We start from the raw sequence: 832 nt of genomic DNA, 5'->3' as shown, positions 1-832 counted from the left end.
TATATATATCTGTGCGTGTATATCTGTGCGTGTATATCTGTGCGTGTATATCTGTGCGTGTATATCTGTGCGTGTATATCTGTGCGTGCAGATAACATTTAAGATTTGCAGCAGCTGTTTTATGAGCTGTTCTTAGATTACATCATAACGTATGATATAACATAGAATCCACCATCTTCATACGTGTGAGATTTCATACATCGAACATAACGAATCCAATATATAAATACCAAACCCGAACTGTATTTGCCGCTGACATCTCTGCAGTATCTTACCATCACTTGACACCTTCATTATTGAACCTCATGTTATCGCATCGAGCCATTTATGGCATCTTACATGTTGCTGTACCTAGAATACTTCGGAATCCTTATGACTAATTCGTATGTGTATACATATGAAAAAATCGCAAAATATAAGAATTGTCTGACTATATTTGTAGACTAGTAATAAATAAATGGAGCGTATTCCCATTAGTTTGGTGCTCACACATATAATAAATCAATAAAGACTCAGATATCTATAGTTCAACAATTTACCGCTTAGCTACCATGCTATGAACAGTGTATGTATTTTCACATTTGTTTAAAATTTTAATTACTTTTCAGTTTTCATTTGCAGTAACTGAAGGCAAAACACAGGGAAAAACGAAAATTAAGTTTTATATTTCATGAACTTGGATGAAGATCCAATAGAAACACAAACACGCTCCTGTGTATGTGTATACATATGTGCTTATATATAGTATATATACACATTGATATATGTTCACACATATTGATATGTTTATATATGCATATATATATATATATATATATATATATATATATAT

This window comes from Octopus bimaculoides, chromosome 11 (assembly GCF_001194135.2).
Source record: "Octopus bimaculoides isolate UCB-OBI-ISO-001 chromosome 11, ASM119413v2, whole genome shotgun sequence".
In the NCBI taxonomy this organism is placed as follows: Eukaryota; Metazoa; Mollusca; class Cephalopoda; order Octopoda; family Octopodidae; genus Octopus; species Octopus bimaculoides.
Note: the sequence above shows the minus strand (reverse complement) of the source record.